The sequence below is a fragment of the Eschrichtius robustus genome, chromosome 11 (genome assembly GCF_028021215.1).
Source record: "Eschrichtius robustus isolate mEscRob2 chromosome 11, mEscRob2.pri, whole genome shotgun sequence".
NCBI lineage: Eukaryota > Metazoa > Chordata > Mammalia > Artiodactyla > Eschrichtiidae > Eschrichtius > Eschrichtius robustus.
The window spans coordinates 23,673,760-23,696,927 of NC_090834.1; the positions used below are offsets into that span (position 1 = coordinate 23,673,760).

The 23,168-nt window shown below is 53.5% G+C and overlaps 1 pseudogene; it reads left to right on the forward strand.

The window, feature by feature from the left end:
- Positions 1–4,860: 4,860 nt before the first annotated feature.
- LOC137772153 (thimet oligopeptidase-like) lies at positions 4,861–12,198 on the forward strand (annotated as a pseudogene).
- Positions 12,199–23,168: the final 10,970 nt, after the last annotated feature.

Consider the following 23,168-nt stretch of genomic DNA (forward strand, 5'->3'; position numbering starts at 1 on the left):
GGAGTTCCCTAGAGCACGGGCGGCGTGGGCCCCTCCCTGCGTCCCGCCCCACCCCCACCTCATCCGGGCCCCCCGCCGCCCGTGGCTTTGGTGGGAGGGTCTCAAGGAAGGACCCCCGCCTCCGAGCCTACTCCACCCTCAGCCCCCGCTCCCACAGAGCTTCCGTCCCGACGCCAGGCCCGTGGGGCTCCCGCAGCAGGAGCGCTGAGACTGCCGGGTTTCTGCAGCTCTTCAGTTCGAACTCCGTCTACCCGGAGTCAGAGCCCGCAGGTCAGGGCTCGGCCCACGCCAGCCACAGGTCCACGTCGTCCTCTGTGCTTGTGGCCGACAGCCTGTGTCAGGAGTTCCCACGCCCCCAGCCCGAGTTCCGTTCGTTGGCTAGCGCGGGCCCCCAGAACACAAGCCCCCAGTCTACGGACTAGAGCACCGGGCTATTCGAAAGGAACAGCCAGGTGGAAGGAGGAGGTGGGGAGGCATGGGGCGGGGCGCGGGGCTTCCAGGCCGCCTGCAGGCACCCACCCCGCAGCTCTCTGAACCCCGTGTTTACCGAGATTTTGTTCCACGAGCACGATTACAGCGGGGGCCATGGGCAACGGATTCACGTTGCAACCCCTGGCCCTCTCCCCTCGCAGGAGGTGGGCAGGCAGGGGGGCCGTAAGATTCAACCCGGCCTGTGGCTTTAGGTTTAGGAGCTGTGTGCCAGGACTGGGGGCCAAGACCCGACCCCTTTCTCCCGTAATTCACAGCGTGGCTCCTGCTGGGCATGGAGGCTGGGGGACGACGGGAGGCTGAAGAGCATGGCGTCCGCCTTCACCCCCTCCCTCCTCTCTTGGCTGAGCCCTGCGGCCGCGCGGGTTCCCAGTGGGGCCCCCCCCCGGGGGGCCTGTCCCTTCAGGTCCTCCCAGCTGCCTGACACCCCTCTGCCCCCAGCGTGGACCCCCAGAGCCCCCAGCTCTTCCCACTCCTGGTCCAGCAGGACGGGGTCCCTGCGGCACCCTGGACAGGCGGGCGATGGGCAGCCCGGCCCCTCCCGGGAGGCAGCCCTGTGGGGTGGGGAGGGGGGCGGGCACTGCGAGCCACCCATGGTCGAGCGCGTCACCTCGGTGCGTGGCGTGGGGCGCCGTGGCTACACGCATCTTGATGGCCGGGATCAGACCCAGCTCTGCCACCAACTGGCTGTGTCCCCGGAGGCCGGTCACTGGACCCCATTGTCCCTGTTCACCATCTGCAACGTGCGTGACCCGAGGACCCCCTCACAGGTGGTCGTGAGGGCTGACCGAGTCGGTTTGTGTGGAGGACAGAGAACAGTGAGGCCAGCAGATGAGGAAAGAGCTTGTCACTCATGGTGCTGGGCAGGGGCACGCCTTGTCACCTAGGGCCTCCCAGGAGCACGAGGGTTCGGCAGGAATGAGGGGAGGGGTGGCTGGGGACTGGAGCCTGAGGTGTGGGTCCCCGGGAAGGAGCAGGCTCAGGATTGGCTAGAATGAGCCCGGGGCTCCGGGCCTCTCCGGGGTGATGAGGGCAGGGGGACGGTGGCCCGGAGTGTGGGAGCCCCGTACAGAAGGGGCTGGGGTGCAGCCCCGCGCTGGCTGGTTTGCGTCACAAAGTGACAGACGCGGTGAACGCGGGTACCAGGCCCAACCCAGGGCTCAGCGACAGTTCTTGTTCCTCAACACAAACGCTGTCCCGCTTCGGCCGGTGCTGTGCCTTGCGGTGGAGGAAAGTGGGACTCAGAGGACTGTGGGACTCCGGCATCCAGGGTGGGGCCCGGGCACGTGGGCCCCGAAGTCCGCCGGAGCGGCGGGCACATGGAGCTTCGAGGCTGGGGGAGGTGAGGGTGTGGACAGTGGGGCTGCGCAGACTGCCTTGACACTTGAGAACCACTGGCCCGAGGGACCACGGGGACGCCCGTGGAGGGGGGCGCCCAGGAGAGGCGGCCTGCTGGCACGGGGCGGGGTCCTGAGTGCCGCCCCGCCCTCCCAGGGCGCCATGTGCTCCTGCCCAGTCGTGGCCGGTGGGGCCGTGAAGCTGCAGGGAGGCCAGTGCCCGGCACGGCGCCTGCTGCGCGCAGAGGCCCGGCGTCCCTCGGGCTGCTTCTGAGCCAGGCGTGCCCGACGAGCCCCTGCGCCTGGCAGAGCCAGCGGGCACGCTCCCCCAGCGCCCCTCCTGTCCTCGGACAGGCACGTCTGCTCAGCCCGGGAGCGGGGCCGGGCGCGCTGAGTCCTGGGCTGGGCAGGAGGCGCAGCCTGGGCAGGTCCTCGAGGCGCCCCGCCTGCTGCTGGCCCGGCAGGGGCCCCGGGGAACCGGCACCTTCCTCCGCGCTCCACCTCGCTCCCTCCCCCAGGCTGGTCCATTTCTACCTGTTTCTGCAAACCAGATAGACCCTGAAGGGACAGAAACTTAGCTCCGTTGAAATGGCTGAAGCTTAGGCTGTCATCTTGGGGTAACCTCCTGAGGAGGGTCCTAACAGTTAGGACCCGAGGCCCTTTCTTTCCCATCTCCCTCCTCTCGTCCGCCTCATCCGCCTCTTCTCCTTGAACCCCCCTCCGTGCCCCCGCCCCACGATTTTACGGCCGTCTTCTTCCTTCAGAAAATCAAGAGCATCAAGAAGAAGCTGAGGACTTCCCTGTTAGCGCAGCGGTTAAGAATCCGCCTGCCCATGCAGGAGACATGGGTTTGAGCCCTGGTCCGGGAAGATCCCACATGCCACGGAGCAGCTAAGCCCGTGCGCCACAACTATTGATCCAGCGCTCTAGAGCCCGTGAGCCACAATTACTGAGCCTGTTTGCCACAACTGCTGAAGCCCGTGCGCCTAGAGCCCATGCTCCGCAACAAGAGAAGCCACTACAATGAGAAACCTGCTCGCCGCAACTGGAGAAAGCCCGTGTGCAGCAACGAAGACCCAATGCAGCCACAAATTAATTAATTAATTTTTTAATTTTTAAACAATTTTTTAAAAATAAAAAAAAAGAAGCTGAGTCTCCTGTGCATCGACTTCAACAAGAACCTGAACGGGGACGTGACCTTCCTGCCATTCACGCGCGAGGAGCTGGGTGCGTGCGGGCCCCGCGGGGTGGTCGAGAGGCGTCCGTGTGCCCTGCCCCCGGGAGGGCCTTCTTCTCCTGAGGCGCTCAGAGTGTTTGGGTCCGAAGGTTCTGGATCCTTCCTAGGGGAAGGTGGCGGTCTGTCTACCGAGATTCTGCCCAAAGGAGGTTGTCCCTCGAGAACCCGCCCCGCCCCTGCTCTCTGTGATGTTTCTTTAATCTCACAGGGTCCTCCCGCACCTGACCCGGCGTGGGGTCTTGAAGGGCTGGGGCCTGGGCGGCTTTTTCAGCTTCTGCCCTCTTCCCCGAATGCTTTCTTTTGAAAACTTCACACCTGTAGGGGAGTGGCAAGAATAGTACCAGGGAGACCCCGTGTGCTCCCCGGGCCCGGCCTCCCTGAGTGGATGCCATGTGTGCTTTTCCTGCGCTGGGGCCTCTGGACGCATCGCCAGGAGCAAGGGCGCCTCCTGAGTCCCCGGGTGCAGGCCCCCCTCGGGAAGCAGAGCGTGGAGCTGTCCCCCAGCCGTCCCAATGGCGGTCTTCTTTTAAAAATTAATTAATTAATTAAATTTTGGCTGCGTTGGGTCTTCATTGCTGCACGCGGGCTTTCTCTAGTTGCGGCGAGCGGGGGCCCCTCTTCGTTGCGGGCACATGCCTCTCATTACGGTGCCTTCTTTCGTTTCGGAGCACGGGCTCTAGACGTGCCAGGTTCTGTAGTTGTGGCATGGGGGCTCAGTAGTTGTGGCTCCCAGGATCTAGAGCGCAGGCTCCGTAGTTGTGGCCCACGGGCTTAGTTGATCTGCGGCACGTGGGATCTTCCTGGACCAGGGCTCGAACCCACGTCCCCTGCATTGGCAGGCGGATTCTTTTTTGTTTTCTTTTGGAACCAAAACTTTAATCCCAAGGATTGTCACAAAACATATTACAAATGGCAGCACGAGAAAAAAATTGCACAGTAACTCAAAGTTCAGCTCTACAATATACTCTTAATCTGGCAGGACATTGGTGTCTTGAATCCTCTCAAATTCCCAAGTAATATTACAAAGAGCTTTGTATTCATGTACAGCAATCACACAGGGGACTTACGACCTAAATCAACGGTAAACTAACTTTCTTGAAACTTCTTCGATTCTAAAGTCACTGGACAACCTCTTGTCCGGTGTGAAGACTAGTGGAATTTTTAAACCTCTAATCTAGGGTAAGGGTGCAGCTTTAAGTTTTACCTGCTGCCTTGTGTTCACAGCACCTTTTAAAGACTGCTTGCTTAACTACAGCTGCATGCCATATCCCAGCTACAGACAGCCTTTTCAATATTTGCCAGTGTTGTTTCCATAATAGTAAACATCACACTTTAGCTGGGCAGGAGTCAGAGTTTTATTATCCATCTAGGCAAGACCAAAAATTCAAAGCAAATTCAATTTTGCTTAAGGGAACATTGTAAGGGAACAATTCTTCATATTACATGCCTCATAGGACCCATTTCAAACCATAGAGTATGACACCTTTATGTGTCACTGTCCCAAGAGACAAACAAATGTGAACAGCTAAAACATTTAAAAAGTGCACCAAGCTTCGCAAGTCTCAAACAAAACTTGAATTTTCTGTACATACTCCTGTCAAATGAAGTTATTTCCTGTACACCACTCCTCTTGCAAAGTGGTCTTCTATCTCCTTTCATTTGACCTAGACCGGCTAGGAGACCTAGAGAAAGATCGGGACGGCTTGTGATTTCTCTCCTGGGACAGGGATCTCTCTCTTCTCCTATATCTAGAAAGGGACCTGCTCTGGCTGAGGGAGAAGCTTCTCCGTCTCGGAGATGTGTGGCGAGGTGGAGGACTCCTCCTCCGGTAATCATCTCGAGGGCGACGACCCCAAGAAGGAGGCGGTCACGATTTCGACTTCTCTTTTCCCCATTCGACAGGTCCACTCTTACTCGGCAGCCACATAGCGTTCTCCCATCTAGTTCTCGGACAGCATCGGCTGCATCTCGGGGATCTTCACGTTCAACAGGAGCGAAGCCGGGAGGGTTTTTAGCAACCCACACACTTCAGAGTGGTCCATAATAGCCTAAAGCTCGTTCCAAATCAGCCTTGTTACCACTGTTTCCAAGATTCCCTACATAAACTTGACAGTCCAACGGACAGGCATCACGATGCAAGACCCTCATGGCTCCTGGGTTTCACGGGCCACAGGGTGATCCCAGGCCTCTAGAATCTGGCAGCTGAATCTGCTCGCACAAGCTGTCCTGTGGGGATGCTTTTCCCCCTATGTGTCCAGCCCGGGGCCCTACTGGCTTGGCCCGGCCTCCCGGGTGAGAGGGTGAACCCCAGCTCCCTGGAGCAGACACTCAGAGCCCTGTTGACCGGACTCACGGGACTGGGGCAGCGGCTGGACATGTGTGGCCAGCCTGGTGGTGTTTGGCCCCGTCTGCAGTTCCAGTTCCAGCTGAGAAAGAGCCTCGCTCTGTAATTTTCTCCTGGTTATGTAAGGATCCCCGCTGTCATTTGACAGAAATGTAGATGGTGTGTTCTTTCTCTGTTTTCTCCCTGCTTCCTCTCCTCCCTCTCTGCCTCCCTCTCTCCCTGTCCCTCTTTCCCTGTTCCGCTCTCCCTCTACCTCTTGCCCTCTCTCTCTCTCTCTCTCCATCTGTCTCTTCCTCTCTCCCTCCCTCCCTCTCCCTCCCTCTCCCTCTCTCTCTTTCCTCTCCCTCTCTCCCTCTCCCCTCTCCCTCTCTCCCTCTTCCCTCTTCCTCTCCCTCTTCCCTCTCCTCTCTCCCTCTCCCTCTCTCCCTCCCCCTCTCTCCCTCCCCCTCTCTCCCTCCGTCTCTCCCTGTGCCTGTTTCCCTGTCCTTGTTTCCCTGTTCCGCTGTGCCTCTACCTCTTTCCCTCTCCCTCCGTCTCCCTCTCCCTCCACCTCCTTCCCTCTCTGGAGAGGGAGGGGGAGAGGGAGAGAAAGGGGGGGAGAGGGAGAGAGGGATAGAGGGATAGAGGGAGGGAGGGAAAGACATCTCTCCCTCCCTCCCTCCCTCTATCCCTCTCTCCCTCCCTCTTCTCCCTCTTCTCCCTCTCCTTCCAAGTCTCCCTCCAAAGTCGTCTCTCCCTCCCTCCCTCTATCCCTCTCCCTCCCTCCCTCTCCTCCCTTTCCCTCTCCCTCCATCTCTCCATCTCCTTCACTCCCTCCCAGAGAGGGAGAGACGGAGGGAGAGGCAGAGACAAGGGAGAGGGAGAGAGGGAGAGGGAGAAGGAAGGGGGAGCGAGGGAGAGAGAGAGAGGTCTCTTCCTCCCTCCCTCTCCCTCTCTCCTCCTTCTCTCCCTCTCTCCCTCACCCTCTCTCCCTCTCCCTCCCTCCATCACTTTCCCTCCTTCTCACTCTCCCTCCCTCTCCCTCTCTCCCTCCCAGAGAGGGAGAGACAGAGGGAGAGGGAGAGGGGGGAGAGAGGGACATGGAGAGGGAGGGAGGGAGACAGAGGGGGAAGCAGGCACCCTCTCTAGTTCTCCCTCTCCCTACCTCCTTCTCCGACTCCCCCTCTCCTTCGCTCCCTCCCTCTCCTCTCCCTCTGTCTCTCCCTCTCCCTCCCTCCCTCTAGGAGAGGGAGAGGAAGGGAGGGAGAGGGAGAGAGGGAGGGGGAGGGAGAGGGAGAGGGAGAGACGTCTCGCCCTCCTTCCCTCTCCCTCCCTCGCCCTTTCCCTTCCTCTCTCCCTCTCCCTCCCTCTGTCTCTCCCTCTCCCTCCGTCTCTCCCTCTCCCTCACTCCCTCCCAGAGAGGGAGAGATGGAGGGAGAGGGAGAGACGGAGGGAGAGGGGGAGAGGGAGGGGGGAGAGAGGGAGAGAAGGAGGAGAGAGGGAAAGGGAGGAAGAGACCTCTCTCTCTCTCCCTCTCTCCCCCCTCTCTCTCCCTCTCCCTCTCTCCCTCTCCCTTGTCTCTGCCTCTTCCTCCGTCTCTCTGTCTCTGTCTCCTGCTCTCTGTCTCCTGCTCTCTGTCCCTCTCCCTCCACCTCCTTCCCTCTCCAGAGAGGGAAGGAGGTGGAGGGAGAGGGAGAGGGAGCACGAGAGGGAGAGAGGGAGAGAGGGAGAGGGAAAGAGGTAGAGGAAGAGCGGAACAGGGAAACAGGGAAAGGGGGACAGGGAGAGAGGGAGAGGGAGAGAGGGAGAGGGAGAGTGGAGCAGGGAAACAGGGACAGGGAAAGAGGGAGGCAGAGAGGGAGAGGGAAACGGGGAGAGGGAGGGGGGACGGATAGAGGGAGAGGGAAAGAGGGAGAGGGAGAGAGGGACAGGGAAAGAGAGACAGGGATGGAGGGAGGGAGAGAGGGACAGGACAGGGCAAGAGGGACAGGGAGAGAGGGAGGGAGAGAGGCAGAAGGAGAGATGGAGGGAGAGTGAGAGGCAGGGAGGTAGAGGGAGGGAGGGACACAGAGAGGGAGACAGGGAGAAGGGCTGATGGGGGCTCCCTCCCCCTCCCATCCTCTGCCCACTGCTTTCTCTTTTTTCTGCTTCAAGAAACACCAGGCGCCTTTTAGATCAGCCGTGAAGTCAACGCTGATGCTTGGACGGCCTGACCTCCCCGCTGCCTTCCAGCCCGGGACCACAGCCAGGAGATGAAATCTGCGGGGCCCTGGGCGGCGGCTGCGGGCTGCACAGGCACCTCCTCTGACGCGCAATCTCTCCTCGTTTACGAGGCAGCCGCCAGCTCCCCTCCCTGACTCCCCAAGATTTGGGGCCTTTTTAATATGTGTCCATAATGCCATGAGCTACTATTTAGCTTTTCCACGAGGACCCATCTCCCGAAATGCAGTGGTTTTCAGCCTTGGCTGCACTAGAGAACCCCCAGGGAAGGGAGAGAAGTCTCTCCCTCCCTCTCTCTCCCTCTCCCTCCGTATCTCCTTCTGGCTCTCTCCCTCTCCCTCTGGGGTGATGCCCGATGAGCTCAGATTCGCAGATGTTCCCCCCATCCCCTCTCTGTGCCTTGCGTGGGGTCTGGGCCTTCTCACTGTGGCCCGGGTACAGCCTTGACATTCAGACATCGGTTCCTGCAAGGACACTTGCGTTTGGTCCATACCGCGTGTGGCTGCAGCCTGTGCTTCTCCCGTTTAGCATCTTCAGTAGATGGGGGCTGTGCATGAGCCCTTCATCTTCCCCGCAGACACCACTGGTGCTTGCTCGGCCTCGTGGGTGATGCGGGGGGCACGGGGGACAGTCCTGTGTCCCCACCTTCTTGGGCTGCAGACAGGCCACGTTGGTCCTGTGGTGACTGGGGGCTCCCAGGAGAACCCCACCGCAGACCCGGAGAGGTGGCCCCAGAGAAGGTGACGTACGCCTGGGGCCGGGCCTCACCAGCCAGCCACGGGCCACCTGCAGCAACAGGCCTCTCGCCGTCCAGGGGCTGGGTGTTCAGGCGCCGTGGGGATGAGCTGCTGCCTGCACGGCAGCCGAGTTTGTATTGTTGAGCCCGGGGAGGCCCCTGGGTGGCTCCTGGAGAGGCTGGTCGCATTTCTTCCTGCCCTTGGCCTTAGAGCTCATCACAGTTCACGCCCCTTCTGGTTCCAAAAGGACCTGTGTTCATAAAGACCACGTGTTAGGACAGCATCAAAGTGTCTAGAAATCCGGGCCAGGAGGAGGAGGGAGGTGGGTTGGCTGTGCCCGCCAGTGGCCTGAGAGCCCTGCCCGCCCACAGAGACCTGGCCCAGGGCCTGTGGGGAGGGCGTGGCCCACGGTCCCCAGCGCTGGCCCTCTCTGGGTTCCAGGAGAACTGCGCCATCCTCGGGGAGCTGGTAAGGCTGCAGGCTCAGAAGTCCCGCCTGCTGGGGTTCAGCACGCGTGCCGACCCCGTGCTGGGGATGAACATGGCCAAGACCAGCCAGGTGGTGGCCACTTTCCTAGGTAACCCCGCCTCCCCGAGTCCCAGTGAGGACGGGGGTCAGGCGGCCCTTGACTGGACGTGGTGCTGCCTGAGACCCCACTGTGTCAGCCCTTGGGGGTCGCCTTCCCCAACCCTTCATTCTGCCTCGAGGGGCGTGGGGTGGGGGGCGGCTGGGGGGCTGCCACAGGGACATAGCCGAGCCTCTCCCCTCCGCCTGCAGATGAGCTGGCCCAGAAGCTGAAGCCCCTCGGGGAGCAGGAGCGGCCGTGATCCTGGAGCTAAAGAAGGCTGAGTGCCAGAGGCGGGGCCTGCACTTTGACGGGCCCATCAACATCTAGGACCTGCGCTACTACATGAAGCAGGGGGAGGAGACGCGCTACCACGTGGACCAGCACCTGCTCAATGAGTCCTTCCCCATGCAGGTGGTCACGCGCGGGCGGCTGGCCATCTCCCAGGAGCTGCTGGGGCTGACCTTCGACCTGGAGAAGGGCACCAACATGTGTCACGAAGATGAAGATGGGAGGCTCTACACGGTCCGGGACGCGGCCTCGGGCAAGGTCATCCATCAGCAAGTTCTACCTGGACCTCTACCCTCGGTGCATGCGTGGGGGAACCTGTCGGCCGTGGGGCGGGGCTCCTCTGTGGAAGCGGGGCCTCACCCGCGTCCCTCCCCAGGGAAGGGAAGTCCGGGCACATGGCCTGCTTTGGCCTGCAGCCGGGCTGCCTGCAGCAGGATGGGAGGCGCCAGATCGCCATCGCGGCCATGGTGGCCAACTTCACCAAGCCTGTGCCCAACCCGCCCTCCCTGTTGCAGCATGATGAGCTGGAGACCTACTTCCATAAGTTCTGGCAAGCGATGCACCAGCTCCGCTCTCAGGAGGGTGCAGGCGAGGGGCTGCAGGCAGGTGACGGGGAGGGCCCGGGCTCTCTCACGGTCCTCAGGCAGACCCTCGCCACCGGATTCTTCCACTGATGTCACCCCGCACGTGGTGACGCCCTCGGTGTCAGTTTCCTTCCTCAAACCCCACGCACTGGGCACGTAAACAACGGAAGTGGATGTCCTCGAGACTCTGGAGGCTGGAAGCTCCAGATCAAAGAGTCAGGACTGGTTCCCTGCATGTTAAATACATGTATTCAAGAGTTGCCTTTAAAAAAGACAAAATAGAAGAAAGGAACGTTGTATGCAAGTCTGGTGACAGGCGGTGATGAGAACCAGAGGGTAGGCTCTGGGGCCGGGATTGCCGCGCCCTGTGAGGCCCTGGGGCTGCTGCCAGTCTCGGTGGAGGCTCAGCAAGTCCCAGTGACTTCCCCACGGTGGGAGGGGGCCCCCAGGTCAGCGTCTGGGCCCAGGACCCAGTGCTCGTTCAGTCTTCCTGCGGTCAGACCTTCGTCCTGAGAGCGATGCTCTCACAGGCTGCAACCGGAGTGCGTGGGGACACTTTACTGAGCTGTGCAGCCGTCACTACTGCCCTGTTCTGGAACATTTCCCTCACCCCAAAAATGTCCCTCACGCCCTTACTGATCATTCCCTCCCCTCCCCTGACAACCAGGAACCCACTCTGACTCTGTGGATCTACCTGTTCTGGACGTTTCCCCTCAGTGGGGTCACACCCTGTGTGTCCTTCTGTGTCTGACTTCTCTCGCTGAGCATCGTGTTCTCAGGGTGCATCCACGTGGCAGCGAGTGTCAGGGCTTCACACCTTTGCGTGGCTGAGGGCCGGAAAGAAGACAAACGAAAAGAAAGGCACGTTGCCTGCGACTCTGGTGACAGCCGGTGATGAGAACCAGAGGGAAGGCTGTGGGGCCGGGAGCGCCGCGCCCTGTGAAGCCCTGGCGCTGCTGCCAGTCTCGGCGGGGCACGGGCAGCGCCGTCCCCCAGGGGCTGCTGGACAAGCTCATCCCGTCCCGGCTGGCCAACCCCGGTGCGGCCGGGCCGAGGGAAAGGAAAGGGGCTCCCGGACCGCCCGGCTGGAAAGCGCGGCCTGGACACAGTGCCAGCCCCCCGTCTCCTTCCTCCCGCCCCCCAGGCCTCTTCAACCTGTGCCAGATCGTCCTGACCAAGGTGGACCAGGCCCTGCACACGCAGACGCCCTCGGACCCGGCCCAGGACAATGCCCGCCTCTGCCAGGAGATCCTCGGGGTCCCAGCCACGCCAGGTAGCCAAGCGCGCGCCGGGCCCACCTTAGCGGTCGGTTGGCGGCTACTGCCCAGGTCAAGAGGATCCTCTGGTGGTGTGTGAAAGGGGATCGGCTGACGGGCTCTGGCCAAGGCCCGCTGACCTCTGGCCTCTTCCTGCCTGGGTTCCTGGGCTGCTCCCTCCAGCTGTGGCCCTCGGAGTCCGAGGGTGGGGTGGGCGTATCTGCACGTGCTTTCTGGAGAGCCTGCAAGAGGCAAGAGAGGGCTTCATAGCCCGGACGGAACGCGTCAACGAGGTTTGCAGGTGCGTGTCGGTGCGGAGATGCAGTTCACTCCCTCGTGAGCGCTTTAACCCGCGCTCTCCCCGTGCTGGAGGGCGAGCCCTGACTCATCCCTCGGAGCCTCGGGCAGCTGTCCTTGTAAGTGGCTTAGGGGTGAACCCCCGTGAGCTTCAGCAGAAAGTCGGCAAAGATTGATTTGTGTCCCTCCACTGAGTTGCCCACAAGGTCCCCGTTTTCTACAAGTGTTGGGCCAATACTCCCTCTACTGGCAGGGGACTCAGACAGGGCTGCTTTGAGGCCCCAAGCTCTGCGCTCTGGGGAAGGGGCACGGAGCGGCCAGGGGGCCGGGCAGGAGCCTCTCCGCCTGTGTCCCAGGGACCCACCTGCCTGCGACCTTCGGCCGCCTGGCAGGAAGATACAACGCCCAGTCCTATGGCTACCCATGCAGCGAGGTGTACTCCGCGGACACGTTCCACACACGCTTCAAGCAGGAGGGTGTCCTCAGTGGCAAGGTGAGAGGCCGTCCTGCCGCGCACACCAACACGGAGGTCCTTGGCCTGGGCGTAGATGCTTGTGCCGCCCACCTGGGCCTGCCAGGCTCTGAGGGCCCTGCCCTGGACCCCCTGCTCCCCTGCCCTTTGTTCAGTCACAGCAGAGGTGGCCACACCCACACCCTCAGTGAAGGCGGAGCTCCAGCCTCCTGCAGCCCCGCCCCCTCTCAGCAGGTTGCCATGGACTACAGAAGCTGCATTCTGAGGCCAGGCGGCTCCAAGGATGCCAAGGGCATGGTGAAGCTCTTCCTGGCTTGCGACCCCACGCAGGATGCCTTCCTCCTGAGCAAAGGGCTGCAGGTTGAGGGCTGCAAGCCGCCGGCCTGCTGACGGCACGGGGTTTTGCCCACCCAGGCGGGCCGGGTGCCTTAGCGCCCCGTTGGGGCGGGGGAGGGGCCGCGTGTCCTCCCAGCCCCTGAGTCCCTGGCGGCCGGCCTAGGCCAAAAGTCTCCACCTGGAAGTGTCTGGAGAGCCTGGCATCAAGGCTCCCCCTTGTTGCACTAATGCAATCCCTTCCTGGGGAGCTTTCCTGGTAACAAAACTGTTCTTTGAAAATGCAGCCATTAATAAAAAGACTCTACTCCTGGTCTCTGCCTGCCGTCCCTTCCACCACAGCAGTGGCATGGGGGCCGTCACACTGGGGGAGTTCTGACCTTGGTCGGGAATCAGCCCTGGGGCCGTGGTGATGCGCTGGGGTCACTGGGAGACGGCTGAGCTGTGGGGTGAGTTCAGACACCGATGGTGCCCCGCATCCCAGCCGGGCAGGCTCTCCAGTGAGGGGGTGTCAGTTTCCTGCCGGCCTCTTGCCCGGCACTGTTTGGCATGTCGGGGGCTGTGATTGGCTGCAGCTGCTTCTGGCGGTGGGCACAGCTGCTGGAAGCCCGGCTGTGGCTGTCCCTGTGCCCTGTCCTCCTGCTCACGGCCGGCCGGCTGGCTCCCTCCGCTCATCGGCAGCTGCTGAAGTCTGGACCACTGCAAGGGGCCGCCTTCCTGGGTCCTAGCAATTCTGCCCAAAGGCCTCAGGGATGCGGTTTGGCGGCAGTAGGAATCCAGAGAGGGTGCTGCCCCACTGGAGCGCTAGGGTGGGTCTGGACCGTCCCGTGTGTCCTTCCCTGGCCTTTGAGCTCCTCGGGAGCCCTGCCTCCGGCCCTTCGCCCCCACAAAGGACGCCAGGCAGCGGAGCGAGGGCGCGGGCAGCGCCCCGACCTTCTCCCCGGGGCCCAGGCGGGCAGGCTGTGCCACGTTCTGTCCTCCCCTCAGCCTGCCCGCCTGTTCTCACCCGCCCTGGGCCAGTCGGCTGTGGACCAGGCTGTGGTGTCTGCCCTTCTGCAGACCCGGCTCAGCTCCCTGCACCCACTTCTGTGCCTTCTGTGTTCTGGGCTGGTCGCAGGCCCAGAGCCGGTGGGCAGGCACCCCGTGGCCGGGAGGGCTGTTCCTGCGAATTCCCTGGGGCTCGAAAAGGAGCACAGCCAGCCTTCCATCCGGCACTTCTCCATGGACATGGAAGGGGCGTGTCGAGGCCTGGGGGCTGCTCGTCTTCCCGTGCACCGAGCCCCCCGATGGTCCCCGCGCAAAATCCAGGTGTGGCGTTGGCACCCCAGCCGTGCGCCGGGCAGTCTGTGGCGGGCGCCACAGGCCTCGGGCTGGTGGGCCACAGGGTTCCCGAGCGGCAGGTCAGGACTGAGAGGGTGAGGCCTTTCCCCGGGTCCAGGGCCCACACTGATGCCGGCTGGAGGCCCCTCCGCTCACCGCCCGCAACACCCAGCCCCTGCCCTCACGTGAGCCCCCAGGGTTGAGCTCAGGTGTTGCATGCCCAGGTTCTCCGGCAGCCCAGCTCGTTCCCACTCCTCCATGGTCACTGAAGGACTTGGAAGCAGGTTGCCCCACAGAGACTGCTGTTCCCCGAGCCCTGGGCAGGGGGCAGGGAGGACGGGCACAGGGCCCTGCAGGGGTGTGGGCGCCGGGGCAGCCGGAGCAGCTCCACACAGTAAGTAAGAGCATCTCACCTAAAACAGTGTGTTTCTCCAGCCACCCCGGGACCTGGGCTCAGGTCCTGGGGCAGGAAGGGGCAGCAGTGCAGCTGTTAGCTGTCACTGGGGGTCGACTGTGGCCCGGTGCCACCTCTTAGATCCTCCCCGTCCCCTACGCCTGCTCCATGAAGGTGGAAGGAACACATTTTTCAAAAGGTTGGAGCCTGGGCTTCCCTGGTGGCGCAGTGGTTAAGAATCCGCCTCCCAATGCAGGGGACAAGGGTTCAAGCCCTGGTCCGGGAAGTTCCCACACGCCGCGGAGCAATGAAGCCCGTGCGCCACAACTACTGAGCCTGCGCTCTAGAGCCCAAAAGCCACAACTACTGAGTCCTCGTGCCCCAACTACTGAAGCCCGCGCGCCTAGAGCCCGTGCTCCGCAACAAGAGAAGCCACCGCAATAAGAAGCCCACGCACCGCAACGAAGAGTAGCCCCCGCTCACCGCAACTGGAGAAAGCACGCACGCAGCAAGGAAGACCCAACGCAGCCAAAAATAAATAAATAAAATAAATAAATAAATTTTAAAAAATCATATTAAATACCTATTAATGAGATTTTAAAAAATAGTCAGTTAGTTAGTTAGTTAGTCAGTTAATTGTGCCGGGTCTTAGTTGCCACAGGCCAGCTCTTTAGTTGTGGTAATGAGATATTTTATATTCTTTTTTGTTCCTGAAGAAAGGCCTCAGAATCCAGTATCTATTTGATAATGCTCACAGCATAGCTCAGCATGGAATAGCCACATTGTTTTCCTTTGGCTGCTATGTACCAAACAGCCTTTTGTACTGTTTTACCAAATGCATGTATTTAATACCTGTTTTAAAAAACATAGTGAGATCTCAAAACTTTAAATTGACTAAAGTAAGATTCTCTCTGTAGTACTACTTATTTGACAAACACCACCTGATAACACCGGTGTGGTGCACTGAGCCTTACTCTAGCATATCGGGATAAACCCTGTTGCAACAAGTGTTCATCCTCCAAGTCCCCAAGGCCTCTCACACACTGCCAGCGAAACTGCTTCCTGCTTGGGAAAGAGTGCCCCAGTTCGTTTCTTTAGAAGCTTGAAGGCTATGTAAGCCCTCCAAAAGGTTAGAGGGCAAAGAACAACTCTAAAACTGGCACATTTGTTTAAAAAAAAAAGACGTGTCAATATTACAAGAGGCAGCTTGCTTTCCCTTGTGACACGTTTCCTTAGGAGGCAAGGGATGTGGCCATGTGACTTGGACAAGCTGTTTCCCTCTGTCTCAGTGTCCCACCTGTGAGGGGGTAGTCTGACTCAACTTAATTACAGACATCTGAATAAGGATCATGAACAGTGGCATCTAATTTCCAAAATAAAAACAGGAGAATGAGTACGTCTTTTACAACAGGACGTCAAGTCTACCTCAAAGATATTGGTAGCCTTGAGTCCATTGCTTCTCACTGAGTGCAATTGTGCCCCCCAGGGGACATCTGGGAAAGTCTGAAGGTGATTTTGGTTGTCACAACTGGGAGGAGAGAGAGGGAATGTTACGGGCACCTAGTGAGTAGAGGTCGGGACCTTGCTAAACACTCCACGATGCACAGGACTCACACCCACAGCAAAGGTTTACCTGGCCCCAAAAGTCAATGCCTTGCTTGAGAAACCCTGCCTTAGAGCAAACCACGGATACTCATCTTTAGCAGGTAACAGGGCATTTACTACCCACCTGTAAACCTACAGACTTCCCGACTTCCACAGCTAATCCTGTGGCAGGAATGAAATAGATAGCGTGTGACCATCTGGTAGTATCTAGGTTTGCCCCTCAAGTCACATGGAACAGTGCTAGAGACTGACATTTTCTATATTGGAGGTCTTTGGCAAGCCACCAGTTTTCTAACCTAAGAAGTCTAAGCAGCATTATTACAGTACACATAATAACATGACAATTCTGCTTTTACAGAGAAATTAGATGTGGGAAAGGAGCTTATCTGACATCAGAAGCAAATGCTTTGAACACATCACATCTGCTGGTTCGACTGTCAAATCATGACAGCTGGAGACGTAGGAAGGTAGACAGGAGAGAACAGACCAAAGTTACGGGCCTGCTGAGTCTTCGGGTCTAACCATAATACACTTTGTACTGCCCTGGGTCCAGGGATGTGTTCTAACACCCTCTCATCGAAAGACAAAGGAGAAGCCACAATGAGACGGTAGGAGGGGCGCAATCAGAGTAAAATCAAATCCCATAACTGGTGGGTGGGTGACTCACAGACTGGCAAACACTTATACCACAGAAGTCCGCCCACTGGAGTGAAGGTTCTGAGCCCCACGTCAGGCTTCCCAACCTGGGGGTCCGGCAACGGGAGGAGGAATTCATAGAGAATCAGACTTTGAAGCCTAGTGGGAATTGATTGCATGACTTCGACAGGACTCAGGGAAACAGAGACCCCACTCTTGGAGGGCGCATACAAAATAGTGTGCGCATCGGGACCCAGGGGAAGGAGCAGTGACCCCGGGGGAGACTGAACCAGACCTACCTGCTAGTGTTGGAAGGTCTCCTGCAGAGGCGGGGTGTGGCTCTGTTTCACCGTGGGGACAAGGACATTGGCAGCAGAAGTTCTGGGAAGTACTCCTTGGTGTGAGCCCTCCCAGAGTCTGTCATTAGCCCCACCAAAGAGCCCAGGTAGGCTCCAGTGTTGGGTTGCCTCAGGCAAAACAACCAACAGGGAGGGAACCCAGCCCCACCCATCAACAGTCAAGTGGATTAAATTTTACTGAGCTCTGACCACCACAGCAACAGTCAGCTCTACCCACCACCAGAGCCTCCCATCAAGCCTCTTAGATAGCCTCAACCACCAGAGAGCAGACAGCAGAAGCAAGAAAAACTATAATCCTGCAGCCTGTGGAAAAAAAACCACATTCACAGAAAGACAGACAAGATGAAAAGGCAGAGGGCTACATACCAGATGAAGGAACAAGATAAAACCCCAGAAAAACAACTCAATGAAGTGGAGATAGGCAACCTTCCAGAAAAAGAATTCAGAATAATGATAGTGAAGATGATCCAGGACCTCGGAAAAAGAATGGAGGCAAAGGTCGAGAAGATGCAAGAAATCTTTAACAAAGACCTAGAAGAATTAAAGAACAAACAAAGAGATGAACAATACAATAACTGAAATGAAAACTACACTAGAAGGAATCAATAGCAGAATAACTGAGGCAGAAGAACGGATAAGTGACCTGGAGACAGAATGGTGGAATTCACTGCTGCGGAATAGAATGAAGAAGAAAGAATGAAAAGAAATGAAGACAGCCTAAGAGACCTCTGGGACAACATTAAACGCAACAACATTCACATTATAGGGGTCCCAGAAGGAGAAGAGAGAGAGTAAGGACTGGAGAAAATATTTGAAGAGATTATAATCGAAAACTTCCCTAACATGGGAAAGGAAATAGCCACCCAAGTCCAGGAAGCGCAGTGAGTCCCATACAGGATAAACCCAAGGAGAAACACGCCGAGACACATAGTAATCAAATAGGCAAAAGTTAAAGACGAAGAAAAATTATTGAAAGCAGCAAGGGAAAAATGACAAATAACATACAAGGGAACTCCCATAAGGTTAACAGCAGATTTCTCAGCAGAAACTCTACAAGCCAGAAGGGAGTGGCATGATATACTTAAAGTGATGAAAGGGAAGAACCTACAACCAAGATTACTCTACCCGGCAAGGATCTCATTCAGATTTGATGGAGAAATCAAAAGCTTTACAGACAAGCAAAAGCTAAGAGAATTCAGCACCACTAAACCAGCTCTACAACAAATGCTAAAGGAACTTCTCTAAGTGGGAAACACAAGAAAAGAAAAGGACCTACAAAAACAAACCCAAAACAATTAAGAAAATGGTCATAGGAACATACATATCAATAATTACCTTAAACGTGAATGGATTAAATGCTCCAACCAAAGGACACAGGCTTGCTGAATGGATACAAAGACAAGACCCATATATATGCTGTCTACAAGAGACCCACTTCAGACCTAGGGACACACACAGACTGAAAGCGAGGGGATGGAAAAAGATATTCCATGCAAATGGAAATCAAAAGAAAGCTGGAGCAGCTATACTCATATCAGATAAAATAGATTTTAAAATAAAGAAGGTTACAAGAGACAAGGAAGGACACTACATAATGATCAAGGGATCAATCCAAGAAGAAGATATAACAATTATAAATATATATGACCCAACATAGGAGCACCTGAATACATAAGGCAACTGCTAACAGGTATAAAAGAGGAAATCGACAGTAACACAATAATAGTGGGGGACTTTAACACCTCACTTACACCAGTGGACAGATCACCCAGACAGAAAATTAATAAGGAAACACAAGGTTTAAATGACACAATAGACCAGATAGATTTAATTGATATTTATAGGACATGCCATCCAAAACCAGCAGATTACACTTTCTTCTCAAGTGCACACGGAACATTCTGCAGGATAGATCACAACTTGGGTCACAAATCAAGCCTCAGTAAATTTAAGAAAATTGAAATCATATCAGGCATCTTTTCTGACCACAACGCTATGAGATTAGAAATCAATTACAGGGAAAAGAACGTAAAAAACACAAACACATGGAGGCTAAACAATACGTTACTAAATAACCAAGAGATCACTGAAGAAATCAAAGAGGAAATCAAAAAATACCTAGAGACAAATGACAATGAAAACACGACGATCCAAAACCTATGGGATGCAGCAAAAGCAGTTCTAATAGGGACGTTTATAGCTCTACAAGCCTACCTCAAGAAACAAGAAACATCTCAAGGAAACAATCTAACCTTACACCTAAAGGAACTAGAGAAAGAAGAACAAACAAAACCCAAAGTTAGCAGAAGGAAAGAAATCATAAAGATCAGAGCGGAACTAAATGAAATAGAAACAAAGAAAACAATAGCAAAGATCAATAAAACTAAAAGCTGGTTCTTTGAGAAGATAAACAAAATTGATAAGCCATTAGCCAGACTCATCAAGAAAAAGAGGGAGAGGACTCAAATCAATAAAATTAGAAACGAAAAAGGAGAAGTTACAACAGACACCACAGAAATACAAAGCATCTTAAGAGACTACTACTAGCAACTCTATGCCAATAAAATGGACAACCTGGAAGAATGGACAAATTCTTAGAAAGGTATAACCTTCCAAGACTGAACCAGGAAGAAACAGAAAATATGAACAGACCAATCACAAGTAATGAAATTGAAACTGTGATTAAAAATCTTCCAACAAACAAGGGTCCAGGACCAAATGGCTTCACAGGTGAATTCTATCAAACATTTAGAGAAGAGCTAACACCCATCCTTCTCAAACTCTTCCAAAAAAATTGCAGAGGAAGGAACACACCCAAACTCATTCTATGAGGCCACCATCACCCTGATACCAAAACCAGACAAAGATACTACACAAAAAGAAAATTGCAGACCAATATCACTGATGAACATAGATGCAAAAATCCTCAACAAACTACTAGCAAACAGAATCCAACAACACATTAAAAGGATCATACACCATGATCAAGTGGGATTTATCCCAGGAATGCAAGGATTCTTCAATATATGGAAATCAATCAATGTGATACACCATATTAACAACTTGAAGAATAAAAACCATATGATCATCTCAATAGATGCAGAAAAACCTTTTGATAAAATTCAACACCCATTTATGATAAAAACTCTCCAGAAAGTTTGCCATATACGACAAACCCACAGCAAACATCATTCTCAATGGTGAAAAACTGAAAGCATCTCCTCTAAGATCAGGAACGAGACAAGGATGTCCACTCTCACCACTATTATTCAACATAGTTTTGGAAGTCCTAGCCACGGCAATCAGAGAAGAAAAAGAAATAAAAGGAATACAAATTGGAAAAGAAGAAGTAAAACTGTCACTGTTTGCAGATGACATGATACTATACATAGAGAATCCTAAAAATGCCACCAGAAAACTACTAGAGCTAATCAATGAATTTGGTAAAGTTGCAGGATACAAAATTAATGCACAGAAATCTCTTGCATTCCTATACACTAATGATGAAAAATCTGAAAGGGAAATTATGGAAACACTCCCATTTACCACTGCAACAAAAAGAATAAAATACCTAGGAATAAACCTACCTAGGGAGACAAAAGACCTGTATGCAGAAAACTATAAAACACTGATGAAAGAAATTAAAGATGATACCAACAGATGGAGAGATATACCATGTTCTTGGATTGGAGGAATCAATATTGGGGAAATGACTATACTACCCAAAGCAATCTACAGATTCAATGCAATCCCTATCAAATTACCAATAGCATTTTTTACGGAACTAGAACAAATCATCTTAAAATGTGTATGGAGACACAAAAGACCCCGAAGAGCCAAAGCAGTCTTGAGGGAAAAAAACGGAGCTGGAGGAATCAGACTCCCTGACTTCAGACTATACTACAAAGCTACAGTAATCAAGACAATATGGTACTGGCACAAAAACAGAAACATCGATCAATGGAACAAGATAGAAAGCCCAGAGATAAACCCACACACCTATGGTCAACTAATCTATGACAATGGAGGCAAAGATATACAATGGAGAAAAGACAGTCTCTTCAATAAGTGGTGCTGGGAAAACTGGACAGCTACATGTAAAAGAATGAAATTAGAATACTCCTTAACACCAGACACAAAAATAAACTCAAAATGGATTCGAGACCTAAATGTAAGACCGGACACTATAAAACTCTTAGAGGAAAACATAGGAAGAACACTCTTTGACATAAATCACAGCAAGATCTTTTTTGATCCACCTCCTAGAGTAATGGAAATAAAAACAAAAATAAACAAATGGGACCTAATGAAACTTCAAAGCTTTTTCACAGCAAAAGAAACCATAAACAAGACGAAAAGACAACCCTCAGAATGGGAGAAAATATTTGCAAATGAATCAACGGACAAAGGATTAATCTCCAAAATATATAAACAGCTCATGCAGCTCAATATTAAAGAAACAAACAACCCAATCCAAAAATGGGCAGAAGACCTAAATAGACATTTCTCCAAAGAAGACATACAGATGGCCAAGAAGCACATGAAAAGCTGCTCAACATCACTAATTATTAGAGAAATGCAAATCAAAACTACAGTGAGGTATCACCTCACACCAGTTAGAATGGGCATCATCAGAAAATCTACAAACAACAAATGCTGGAGAGGGTGTGGGGAAAATGCAACACTCTTGCCTTGTTGGTGGGAATGTAAATTGATATAGCCACTATGGAGAACAATATGGAGGTTCCTTAAAAAACTAAAAATAGAATTACCATATGATCCAGCAATCCCACTACTGGGCGTATACCCAGAGAAAACTGTAATTCAAAAAGACACATGCACCCCAATGTTCACTGCAGCACTATTTACAATAACCAGGTCATGGAAGCAACCTAAATGCCCATCGACAGACTAATGGATAAAGAAGATGTGGTACATATATACAATGGAATATTACTCAGCCATAAAAAGGAACGAAATTGAGTCATTTGTTGAGACGTGGATGGATCTAGAGACTGTCATACAGAGTGAAGTAAGTCAGAAAGAGAAAAACAAATATCGTACATTAACGCATGTATGTGGAACCTAGAAAAATGGTACAGATGAACCGGTTTGCAGGGCAGACGTTGAGACACAGATGTAGAGAACAAACGTATGGACACCAAGCGGGAAAAACCACGGTGGGGTGGGGATGGTGGTGTGCTGAATTGGGCGATTGGGATTCACATGTATACACTGATGTGTACAAAAATGACGACTGATTAAAAAAAAAAATTTAGCCTTGTTATCTCCTTTAACAAAGAAGAATGCTAAGACACAGTCTCAGTTAGTACAGTATGGATAAATCATTTGAAGTCTTGGGTAAACTTGTACCTTAACGAGTGTCTTCACTTTGGGGAAGACATGAATTCACAATTGCCATTCTCTATGTATATTATTGCCATATAAACTAATTCCAGCAAAAGAAAGCTATAGTTAGGTAGATCCTTTCATAAAGTGATGCAGTCACTCAGGAATACTTTATAACCTAAACCGACTGGACAGCCAGTAACCAATGAATTATCCTAATGCTGATTCATCTGAGAGGTCTTTTATTCCAATGACTTTCGCTGCTATCCTTCTCTTTTCCTTTTGGGACTAAGACCTATGCATAAAGTCTTACTTACTCTAAGCTTCACCTTTTACTTCTCCTGTCATACAACTCGTCACTTTCCCCATCATATGCCATCAAATGCCAAAAAGAAATCTGAGTACTCTGCGGTCATGGCACAGGTATTTCTAAAGAGATGAACACCTGTTCAAAAATCACTAATCTGAGAATAAATATATGGGGAAATGAACTGGGGACATGACTGGAATCAAATGAAACTGTGAGAGGTCAGCAGGGCAGATATGTGTGTCTGTATGTGCCTTAAAGAATAATGTTCTCTATGAGAAAAAATGCTTTATTGCCCCAAACTTTAATCCAATTAATATCTGGGAATATGTTTCAAGACCACTTGTATATATGTGTATGTACATAATGTTAGCATTGTATATTATTTGTGTTATGTTCTCCCTTCTATTCATGGGGATATGTTGCCTTTAAAGTTGAACCTTTCTTGTTGATCTTGCACATGGATGAAGGTTCACACAGTAAGATAAGTTCAAGGATTTCTTTCTCCAATATCATTGATATGAATTCCTATTACTTAATTTCTTTTTGATAGATTTTCAGATGACAGTCCAAGATAGTTCTGCCAATGGAAATCACAGGACTACCAAATATGGAAAAGACTTTGGAACACTTACAGTGTGTTTTCATGGTCTGCATCAGAATTCTACAGAAGGCTTTTGGCTGAATTGGCAGTGAAATGAGAATGGGAAGTTAGTGTATCAGTTACTTTTCAGTGTGGTATTTTTTCTTTTCTACTATTCTACTATGTATTAGAAATTACGTAAAAATCAGGAGAAGAGAAATGGTTAAGAAAAAATATAATCTGTCATGTTAAAGACATTCGGCACTTGCCTAGACTCACAGGTAACATGAGAGAACATGAGAGCTGGCTTGTGAGAGCTAACCTTGTTCCAATTCCCTCACTGTCTTGATGAAAAGCTTTCAGGCTCAAAGAAGGAAGTGACCCTGCCAGAAGCATACCATGAATCCGTGATGAAAGGGAGACTCCTTGGCTTCTGTAGAGCCATGCCTCTGTGCACAAGGTATTAAAGAAGCA